Here is an 11,454-nt window from a genome sequence, read left to right as displayed (position 1 = left end):
GAAGATTCTTCTTGTTCTTTTGGGGACATGCCTAAGGAACTGACTCCTGCTCCTCAGCATGTAGAAAATTTGAATCCAACGGTTAAATTAGTTGATGTTAGGGCTAAATGCCCTGAACCTAGTCCTAAGAAATCAAACACCTCTCCTAACTCAAGTGAAACATCTAGTAATGCTAATGAGGATTTATCTAATGCTTTTAGGGCTTATAGAGAACAATTTATAAGTTTATTCAAGGAAGGTGGAATAATTTCTTCTAGATTGATCACCTTATCTTGGTTAATCTGGTCCAAGTCGGAAGACATACTTCACTCTTACAATTCTTGGGCTAACAAAACGGAGTTAGAGAATGCCAAGGCTGCTGCTGCTTGGTCTGCTCAGAGGGATCAACTAAAATCTAAAATAGATTCTCTAACTGACGAACTAAACATTAAATGTAATGATAATATTCAACTGAATATTAAGATGGATTCCATGAAGGAGGATCTCATTGCCAAGGATCGCTTACTCTCTGATCTTCAGACTAAAATAAATACTTTGGAGGAAAATTTAACAGATCTTAACCTAAAAATGAACAATCCACCTGTGATAACTTCTACTCCTAAGGCTTCCTTCGCCAGTGTCGTTTCCACCGGTGTTTCATCGATTCCTTCTGAGGCTCTGTTACCCCCGAGCGCCCAGGCTAAGCATGTATTGATTATAAAAGCTGACATTGATTATTGTCCTCTGAAAACAAGTGAAGAGATACACGAGATAGTTACCAATAATTTAAAGCCAGACATTAAATCCTTAAAGATTAATTCGATCAGAAAATTGCGGGATAAAGGTGTTGCAAGTGGAAACAGCTTCCTTCAGTGATCTTAATTATCTAAGAGACTGTAATAAATTAAATGAACTTAAACTAAAATCTGACTCTCCAAAGTTATTGAATCCAACCATGGTCGTTTACGATGTACCTCAAAATACTTCAGAACAGGACTTTCTTGACGACCTCTTTAATAAAAAAATTTTCTAATTCCACTGTTTCCCTCGAAGAATTAACTAATGATGTTAAAATACGTTTCTAAATGGCTGTGAGAAATAAGACTAAGTTACATTGGATCATAGAAGTCTCTCCTAAGATTAGATTACATTTCTTGGGAGCTTGAGGACGTATTTTTGGTCTCTTCGTGTTTTTTTGTTGGGAGCCAGTTCCTTCTTGTATATCACTCTGACTCCTTGTAGTCTGTATTTGGGATTGTTCTTTTCCAGTTCTTTTTCTTTGCCATGGGCAAAGAAAAAGAACCGGAAAAGAACAATCCCAAGCCTGGGGAAACAATTCCCTTGTATCCCCAGGCTGCAACATTTGATCATTGTCTGTGTCGGGGTGAGACACTTCAGGCTGTTTAGTAGGTCTTCCCTGCGTTTCTTCCAGCATTTCGCATTTCATGTCGGATTTACGCGGTGTCTGGATAATCGTGTGGCTATTCATTAGTTCTTATAGAGGGTGAAAATTGATGAAAAATGTCGTGTCACACAAATTGGTGTGTTGGAAATTCACCTCGTAGCACGCTGGCGAAGTTTTTGGGCTATCCCCACAGCTCTAGGGGGAGGGACAGCCTGGGGCTAAAATGCTCCTAGGAGAGTGGGATCATTTTCCCTTGGGGTATTTGGGGATGGCGAAGATGATAGTAGCGTTTAAAAAGTTATTAGACGCACACGGGGGGACAGCGCAACACCATTTTAAGTCCCATTTTACCCCATTTAATGATTGAGGGATTAAATCGGCGCTATTGTGTGGCAACCTTGACTTCGTGAGGTTTCTACATACACAGTTTAGCCCTACTCGGGGAATGGTTTACTGTGATTATGATATCTGCAATATATTCAACAGAAAAATGACAATAAAATTTTACCTGTGATAGGGTGTTGGACGACAGTTCCATCATTGGATCGCTGATAGTAAACGGATTCTTCTGGTATTTGATTCATCATGGTGCACTGTTACGAACACTTTCGACAACCTAAAGGTTGTCGAGATCGCCGACTCCATTGCCCTATATTTTAAAAAGATTGCCAAAATAGGTGTCAAAGAAGTACTCATATGCTGTTAGACCAAGCATAGTTAGTTCTCTCCCGAAGATACTTCTTTTCAGTGAAAAGAAGTAGCCTTACAGGGCCTTTAGGAAATGCCCACTACGTGAAAGTACGAAAATACACTACCATGCAAGAGCATCTTTCGCGAGAGCCAGGTTTAAAACCAACCGAGGAGTTGTCTACAAGAGGCTTGCTACTAATTGAAGAATTTCACATAAAATCAACAGAGAAATACGATTAGGTATTTCTGTTCCTGAAGAATTTCATACTCGACCTGTCCTTCCAAGCAGTCAACGTCCTGAAAACTGATAAAACTCTGCAATTAGACCTATGCCTAAGAATGGTCATCCCATAACTTCGAAAGATTACATACCTCATATCACTTAGTTTCCATAATGAAAATTTGTGAAAAAGCACTGCTGCAATATACAATGGTGTGCAAAACTTAAGGACCAACACTATTTCTAAAGGTTACAACCACAAAATCAAACGAGACAGCCTGTGGCGATTTGCATAACTGTGGCCGTTCAGTAGAAAGCTGGTGCACGTGCAAAGATTTGAATCGTGATGAGAGGGCTCACATAAACAGATAAAAGCAGCAGTTCAGCAGTTGTGCAAATTACCGAATGGTGAGCACGATTGTTACAGACGTTCGATTGGTTTCATACAGTGGTACAGACAATGAAATGGCCAGTAGATAACATCTGGATGACTTTACCCGGGGTCGAATAATTGGAAAGCTCGAGGAAGGTCGAAGTGTGAGGAGTGTGGCTGCAGAGTTCGGTATCGCCAATAGCATCGTCTCACGTGCGTGGTTAGCCTTCAGAACGTCAGGTACGAAGGACCAGTGGTGGTCGTCCACGAAAACAACGCCCGATGATAAACGCTATATACTTCTACAGGCCAAGAGGGACCGACACCACACAGCAGGATCGATTGCAAACCAACTGCACAGGAGCAGGACGCAGGATATCGCGGTTTACTGTGGCCAGGCGTCTCCACAAAGGTGGACTGTTTGCCCGACGGTCAGTACGCTGTGTCCCTTTAACACCTGCCATCGGAGACACCAATTACAGTGTTGCATCGAACACAAGGACTGGACAGCAGCGCAATGGAGCAAGGTACTATTTACCGATGAGAGTAGATTCAGTCTCGCAGCGATTCTGGACGTCACCTAATCTGGCGAGAGACTAGCACGCAGTATCACCCCGCAAACATCACTGAAAGGAATCTATGTGGCGGTCGAGGTGTTCTCGTCTGGAGAGGCGTTATCTTGGATGGATGTACACAACTCCAGATACTGGAAGGCGGTCTGTTCCTAGGTGCCATTGGCCCCGAGTTCGTGTTTATGGGTGATAACGCCACACCCCGTCGCACATAAGCTGTTGAAATGCTTTTGGAAAGTGAGGACGTCTTTCGTATCGGTTGGCCTGCCTGTTTCCTCCGATCTAAATTCCATCGAATACATCTGGGACGCTCTGGGGAAACGCCTAGCGCACGTCCACACCCACCAGAAAATGTTCACCAGCTGAAGATGGCGCTGTCAGAGGAATGGACGAAGTTACCCCAAGAACTTATCAGCAACATTCTTTTAAGTATGGACAGGCGGTGCAAAGCCTGCATCGATATTAGGGGTGGTCATATCTCCTACTGAGGAGCCCCTCTTCCCTTTGTTCCATCTTTTGCAGTGATGCATCTGTATCATGGCAGCCAGTGCTATGTTGCCATTTTTGAATAAAGTCCCTCTGTACCGTTTTGTTTCCGTTGTTGTGTCAGTGTTGTTTCCTTCATTTCTGCACCTCACGAGGTTCCTTTTGTATGCTTTTCCCATATCCAGGCCACTCCTATGAGAAGCTACAGAAAACCTAACTGGTCCTTAAGTTTTGCACACCAGTGTACAACGCTGAACAAGGGTTCTCAAATAATCTTCAGCACTAAGAGACTGAAAATTTACATTATCGTAACTCTAGAAGGATATCCTATTTAGAAGGTTCCACAGTGGCATAGTTCAGAAACATGCGAAGAAATACCAATCTGCCTTTGCCCATTACTTCGCTGAAAAGAAAAGGGAAAACCATGGGACACTAGTTTGCGAGACAACATTTCAGAGGGATATGGTATTTCAACCTTGTAACACGGTATGTTCTCGAGCTAGCTTATAAACTTCCTCAGCCTGGGCCACTGCTCCGTTTAATCTCGTTAGATTCCTGTCTGCCAAATACCGGATCCTAAGGTGGCCGAACCGTGACCTCAAAAAAACCTTTTTCTATGAGGAGCATTTTTCGTGCCAACCTTGATTCTAGTCCGAGGTAATCCACCATCTTCAAACAAGATTTCCATCCTTGTAAATCTGATCACAAAAAAGTTGGTCAGGTTAAGCTATGAATTAACAAGGCAACGAGAGGGGCTTCAACTGGATGTTCGTTTCCAACCCAGTCCGAATGTTTCGCACGCTGAACATCAATTGTGATTAGTTTTGCGAAGAAGCAGCCCACCGGTTCGAAATGCACCCATTCGCCTTGCCCACACCAGATTGATATTGGACACAAGAAACGTGTTAATCGCTAACACAAACTTTTGAAAGGATGGTTATTATTATTTGTTTATTTTATTTTTAACTCTCTATAGAAATTTAACTTGGGCAATTTTTGGAGTTAGATTCATCAAAATCATTAAAAAGTTTTAAAAATCAAGTATACTTAGAGCTAGCGAGTAGAGTTGGCATCTTGAAGAAAAACCGAGCTAAGTGACTTCTTTCGTGCTAAACAACCATCATAAAAACAGCTCCTTAAATAGGGAAGTATCGGAGGGAGGGAGGGAAGGAGGGAATAAAGAAAAGTTTTTCAGAACGATTTATTATCTATTATGAAAAGGTTTAGTTTTTCAGAAATACTACCTAATTGTGTAGCAGATATCACGAAGACAACTTTGACCCTTAGCTGTCACCAGGGTGTTATTTTTCCAGGAAGAAGGAGAAATGATCTTATCTTTAGCAATTCACAATATAGATGAGAGATCCTAGCGGAGAAAGTGAGCTCTTCACATGTGGAGAAGACTTGTCATGTGATAGTAGTTGGCGTTTTTGGTGGTAATATTCCTACGTGTGTGCAGTATTACCTATAGGAACTAAAGAAACCATCAACTAGAAAAAGCGGGTTGTCCTTTTCTCTTCCAGCTGGTTCTCAGTGCTCATAGCAACATGACATTATGGGTAAGTTGGCACAAGTAATTCAAGTGACCTTTCAATTATCAAAATGAAATTTAAAACGAAATTTTATTTTCTCTTCGTTTATTAGCGTGTAGACCACCAAATACTGTACATCGATACTTTTGGCAGCGTATATATTTGCAAGCTTTTCTTAAATTCCGAAAAGGTTCCTCCAGAATGTTTAGCATTTGAATTTTAATTTAATATAATTTTTTTTTTAACTGCAGTCCGAGGTGAATTCAAAATTCTGCTGTTCAGAAACTTTGGATATTGATAATTACAGTAAACCCTCGATTTAACGTACCCCGATATAACGGATTTCAGATTTAACGGACCGGACAAATAATAATGTACATATTAATCTCGACCATATTATTTTTTTAGGTTATACAAACTTCAGTGTTATTACTAATTAAAAGCTAATAATAATTACCTATTTCCATTATTGTTTTGATAATTAGCTACTTTTATTTTTATAATCAAATTCAAGAAATTGTTTTTTGTTCTTCCTGAAAACATGTTCAAATAGCTGTTTTCCCAGAATACAGATAATAGATAAGAGCAGGCGGTGACTTTCGAGCTGAACGTGGCTCGGGACACTAAACTGCAGGTCTACCGACCCGCTTTGTTTCGGTCTCAGTCTGCTTCAAGTTATCGTGCGGTCAGGTTGTTTCAAGTGATTCAGGTTGTTTAAAAATGGCATAAAGTGATAGAGGAGTTAAAAAAAAGCGTGTGAACTTAAATTCACAGAAATTGGAGCTAATTGAAAAATTAGAACAAAGCGTCTCAGTCGCACGTGTTTGTGAAATTTACGGCTTTAAAAAACAAACAGTTTCTGATATCCGTAAATAAAAGGCCAAATTGCAACATTTTATATTTACAACAGAATATTACATATTCTTTATTATAATTTTATATTGTACAGTACTGTATATTGTATTAAAACTTTTTTTTAACGTTAAGCACAATAAAAAAAATGCCCCCTCAGGTTACATTCGATTAATGGACTTTCGGCATTAACAGACACCCCTTCTCCCCTATTAGTCCGTTAAATCGAGGGTTTACTGTATATGTAGTTCGGGTTTATGGTTAAAATTTTAAAAAATTTATTTATTTGTTCCACTATTATTATTTTAAATAGTAACGTGTGGCTGTATCGATTTCAGTTTTAATAGTTCCCACATTCATCACCAGATGGAAACACTATATGGTTAAAAAAAAAAAACGTTCTCGTTATGCTTTGTATTTTGCTTTCGTCAGTAAGTAGGTTATCAGAATCAAAGACGATTGATTACTTCACGCAATACAAATTAATGTTAGAAGAATTTTAAACAAACAGAAAACTTGTTAGATTAATGAAGAAAGTTCTGAATAATGACGTGTACTGGGAAGAACTTTTTAGAATTTAAAAGTTTGAAAATCTAAACCGTTTAGGAGTCATCCTACATATTAGATACAACATACTCTCGTAGTATCAATGATACGAGGGTTTTTATAGCTTTTTCAGGCCGTGGCCGAGTTAGCTGGTCTCAGGCGAGGACAGAAACTTTTGTTGTCCCTCGAAATCGCGGATTTTTCGTGCAGCAAAACAGGCAAGCCGACCAGACCACTGACGCAATTTACAGGGTTGGCCCTATGACAGTTTTTTTTTTTAAATTCCTATAGTGAGTGTTTCTCACAAATAAACGAGGACGGGGAATAGTTTTCCCGTTGAGAAAAAAGCAATTGATTAGGCCAAGTTTAAATTTAGAAATTGTCAAGTCTAAACAGTAATACTTAGTCCAATTTTAACATCGAATTCAAAAACTTCAGCCGAAATGCAAAAAGAAAAAAAAGGACAGGACTTTAAATAGCCTAAACGTATAAATAGAGATAGACCTCGGTGCTTTTTAATTGAAACACCCTGTATAATGGAGTCAATAAATTTCGAATTTCTAAAAACAATTGTGGAAGGACTCATTATATTTGTTCATTGGTTATGTACAAATGAACGGATATGGAGCACCAGCAGTTATATTGTATCTATAAACATATGGTATAATCACTGCCCTCCTCACGGTCCAGAAGAGCTCAGTTAGAATACTGACAATGACAAAGAATTTTTATAGGCCTTTTCCACAACGTGGCTGAGTTAGTGAGGGTAGCATGGTTTTCTCCCGGAAACTCTCGGATTTTTCATCCAGAAACAGGCAAATCTACCACAGAACGTGTGCAATTTACAGACATAAATTGTCCTAAGTGCTAATATGCCCTAAGTCTCTGATGCCCCCCTTAAACCCAATAACAACACTAACCGACATGATCCAGGTATCCATCTAAAAATATAAGTAAAGCTTTGTCACGATTCGCCCAGGACCTCTTCGCGAGAGGAAAGACGCAAATTTCCATACACTGAGGAAATGCCACCCGACTCTGACAACCCAAAGACTCAGGGGAGGTACCCATAGACTGGAAATGTGCAAATGTGACCCCAATTCACAAAGGAGGATCAAAGGCTGACACAAGTAATTATAGACCTGTGAGCTTAACTTCTGTTCCAGGAAAATTAATGGAGGCACTGGTTAAAGAAGCACTGCAGGATCATTTAGACAAGACTTCAGTTATAGCTCAGACGCAGCATGGTTTTGTTAAGGGGAAGTCTTGCCTGACCAACTTGATTGGATACTATGATGCAGTCACAAAAGAACTGGATGCAGGGAATAACTTTGATATTATATACTTGGATCTTAGAAAGGCTTTTGATACTGTTGCACATGGAAGACTGCTACACAAATTGGAGCAGTGTGGCACTGGAGGCAAATTGCTGCTATGGATAAAGGGGTGGTTGAGGGGGAGAAGACAGAGAGTGGTAATCAATGGACACTGCTCATCGTGGACTGATGTTATTAGTGGAGTCCCTCAGGGCTCAGTGTTGGGTCCATTATTGTTTTCTGTATTTATAAATGATATTGATGATGGTATATCGGGCTTAATGTCCAAGTTTGCAGACGATACAAAGGTTGGCAGGGTTGTCAAGGACACTACTGACACTATGCTGCTGCAACAGGATCTGGAAAGGTTGAGCAGATGGGCTGAGAGGTGGCAAATGAAGTTTAACATTGATAAATGTAAAGTACTACACATGGGAAACAGCAACCCCAGAGCAACGTATCAACTCTGTGGTACTACACTGACAGTGGTAGAGAATGAAAGGGACTTGGGGGTGGTTGTGCAGGCAGATATGAAGTTCTCTGAGCAGTGCAGAAGGGCTGCAAGAGTAGCTCATGGAGTATTGTCAATGATATACAGGAGTTTTTCCAGCAGGGATAAGGAGGTGATTATTCCATTGTATAAGGCGATGGTCAGGCCACACCTAGAGTACTGTATACAGGTCTGGAGGCCTCATTTCAAGAAGGATGTAGAGCTGCTGGAACGAGTACAGAGAAGGGCAACAAGATTAGTGAATGGAACAAAGGGGTGCTCTTACGAAGAAAGGCTTAAGTTTTGCAAATTACAGTGTCTGGAGACTAGGCACCAGCGAGGTGATCTGATAGAGGTGTATAAAGCCTTGAATGGTTTAAGCATGCTCAATGCTGATGGGATTCTTCCTCTAGCTCAGAAAAATCACCTGAGCGGGCATAAATTCAAATTGAGGAAAGACAGATGTAGGATAGACGTGCGGAAATTTGCCTTTAGCCAGCGGGTGGTTGGTTGGTGGAACAGACTTCCATCCCTTGTGGTGGAGGTTGATTGCCTAAATAAGTTTAAGGCTCAGCTGGACAGGTATTTTGAACGAACAGAGGGGTGAAGTGGAAGTGGTTTTTTTTTTTTTTTTTTTTTTTTGGCTGATGCTGCATAAGCTTGCTTTCTTGCATCAAATGCCTCTACTAATGCTAATGCTAATGCTAAAACATATCACCAACCAGGACTTCTCCTCCTTGAAACGGAACAAGATTATAACAGAAAACTTGATGACAAAATGCTAGCCGCAACCTTAACAGCTTGAACTGCAAGGACGGGACTTTCCCAGTGACCCACAACGCTAGCAGTTGACGTCTCTTTAGAAGAACTTAAATAGAAGAACTACCACGAACTTGACTTCATCGCAGCTCTGCTGTCAACGTCATAGGCGATCCTGTGCTCTCTTGCATGGTACTTTCTTTCCACTTCCCTGGGGGATGGGGAAGAGATGGTTTCACTGTCTCCTCCCCTCCTCGCCCTCTTTTCCTCCTGGTGGGACATGGGTCTGCCTCACTGACCACAGGGGTCATATCCTCTATCGACCCCTTCCTGTTTCCTCCCCTACTCTGTTCACTTTCTCAGTGTAAGTCCCCCACAGTCTAAATTTAAAACTTTCAAATTCCATTGTACAAGTATTCATCTCGGCCTCTGACCCTTTCAGCGCTCAATCCTACCGCTTTTTTTTATTAGGTCCTAGCCACCGAAATCTCAAGAAACTAGGTGGCAGGACCTGCCAGAGTACTTACTTAAAATACTGGTGTACTTGGTCTGCCTCCACGGGGCCATGTGTGTGCAATGGTGGGCTCCAATAGGGATTCAACAGCTAAATGGCCAGAAGAACAACTGTGCATTGTACTATATGTTAATTAAAGTTTTAATTAATTAGATTAATTTGCAAATAAATTACCCATATTTCAAAATTAATTTTAATTGAAAATTCAGAAATTAGTGTGTTTTTCAAGCATAATTATTTGAAAAATTCTTTTATTCCCCTATTTGGAAGCCTGAAACATTTTCGAGATCAAGTACTCAGCCACGTGAAAAAATGTCCAAAATATTCTTCTTGTCTGGACGGAATTCGAACTCATTCCACGAGAGAGTTTCTGATCCCCACATCTGGACAAATGGTCATTAACAGTGCATATCTGGACTTGTTCCAGAATGCAGAGCCAAGAAAGTGCATACAGGCACTGATTAGAAGAAATCAGATCCAATAACACTTGACCTGAAGAAACCATACTGTAGAATTGCGTGGTGTTCTCAGTAGTTCTCCATCTTGGGAGATTCATGTTCTGCAAGTTCCTGTTGTTATGATGAGGAATTAATTTGGTCCTTCTGCTTGAGTTCGAATCTCGTCGATGACAGAAGGAATTTTTATGGTTCTTTCCAGAATATGGCTGAGTTAGTCGGTCTCAGGCGAGGACAGCATGGTTTTTCCTCCCAGGAACCCGGGTTTTTCTTCCAGCAAACAGAAAATGGACCTCAGAATACACGCAATTTACAGAGCAATATTGGCGATATTTCACTGGGTCTGTTTCCAATTAATGAAGTAAATTAAACTGGAAACAGTTCTCTTAATTCTGTTATTTATTGAATTGTTCATTAGTGTTATGGTACGTGGAGGTCCCAAGATTTTACCCATGCCAATGGACATTAATTAATTTCAAAGAATAAAAATGTTATGCTAATTATTTAATTATGAGATTATTTGTTTAATGGTCGCTTTATTTAATAAGATTCTATGCTTTTCTTCTTTAGTTGGTGCTACTGTTTACCATTCTGTCCCAATATGTGTCACGTCCACTGACTCCACTGGAACACCGAGTTCTGGAAAGCTTTCACATCGTTGAAAAATTTAGAAGGTCACCTGAAGAGGCTACTTTGGGGATGTCAAAAAGAGCGAAAGAATTAGCCGAACTTGCGAAGAAATCTCATGACGATGTGATGGAAGAGGTCGGACGATCACTAAGTAATATGTTTCCATCAATGGGTAAAATAGGAAGTAAATAAACACGCAGCCAGACATGATTTGAATATAAAAATGGCAACCCAAGGATGTACCATATACTATAATAAGTATCTGTAAACTTGTTATTTTTTTGTATGTAACAAATATAATTTCGAAAGAATATTTTGTCACGCCGTATACAGATCATTTAAGAGCTACTGTTTTTTTCTCCATTTTTCTGTCCCATTACTATATGCTTTTTTGAATGAAGATAATCTTTAAAGAATTGATGTACATATTAAGAAAATGTAACTCTCTTTAATAAAAGTGGATTTTGTTTTTGTTGATGGTGGTTGATGCTTTCTTTAAATCAGACCTACAATAAGATAACATAATTCAGCTCATTAAAAATACAAACGACTTCTGGAAGCTGCTGATTAGTTTGGAGAATTTTATTAATCTTTGATTGAAAAATTGCTTCTGAAGTCCAACAAAATCCAAATTA

The 11,454-nt window shown here is 39.9% G+C and overlaps 1 long non-coding RNA gene across 1 annotated transcript; it reads left to right on the top strand.

The window, feature by feature from the left end:
- The first annotated feature begins 5,170 nt into the window (after positions 1–5,170).
- Positions 5,171–11,044, top strand: LOC150078911 (uncharacterized). Its single transcript, XR_016547511.1, has 2 exons — positions 5,171–5,284; positions 10,760–11,044. It is a non-coding gene; the product is annotated as an uncharacterized LOC150078911 (long non-coding RNA).
- Positions 11,045–11,454: the final 410 nt, after the last annotated feature.

This window comes from Mastigoproctus giganteus, chromosome 10 (genome assembly GCF_048544385.1).
Source record: "Mastigoproctus giganteus isolate SK-2022 chromosome 10, ASM4854438v1, whole genome shotgun sequence".
In the NCBI taxonomy this organism is placed as follows: Eukaryota; Metazoa; Arthropoda; class Arachnida; order Uropygi; family Thelyphonidae; genus Mastigoproctus; species Mastigoproctus giganteus.
This window is presented reverse-complemented; position numbering and strand designations above follow the sequence as displayed.